The following is a 239-nucleotide window of genomic DNA, read 5'->3' as shown; positions in this document are numbered from 1 at the left end:
AGAGAAACATCGATCAGCTGCCTCCTGCACACCCCACACTGGGGATGTGCCCACAACCAAGGTACATGCCCCTGACTGCAATCGAACCTGGGGTCTTTCAGTCCGCAGGCTGACGCTCTATCCACTGAGCCAAACCAGTCAGGGCACACACTTTCGAAATAACATTTATTTTACTAGATTGCAATTTCTATAAGGGGAGGGACCATAGTCTATTATCTTTCTATTCCTAGTGCCTGTGA

General features: G+C 48.5%; 1 protein-coding gene across 1 annotated transcript in view; it reads left to right on the top strand.

Moving 5' to 3' along the window:
* The window catches only part of LOC102770854 (HLA class II histocompatibility antigen, DQ beta 1 chain-like), a 15,920-nt gene that overhangs the window by 12,357 nt on the left and 3,324 nt on the right, over positions 1–239 (top strand). The gene's annotated exons all lie outside the window — the stretch shown is intronic.

Source organism: Myotis davidii, unplaced genomic scaffold (assembly GCF_000327345.1).
Source record: "Myotis davidii unplaced genomic scaffold, ASM32734v1 scaffold1098, whole genome shotgun sequence".
NCBI lineage: Eukaryota > Metazoa > Chordata > Mammalia > Chiroptera > Vespertilionidae > Myotis > Myotis davidii.
The sequence above is the reverse complement of the archived record's forward strand: the minus strand, read 5'-3'. Positions and strand labels throughout refer to the sequence as shown.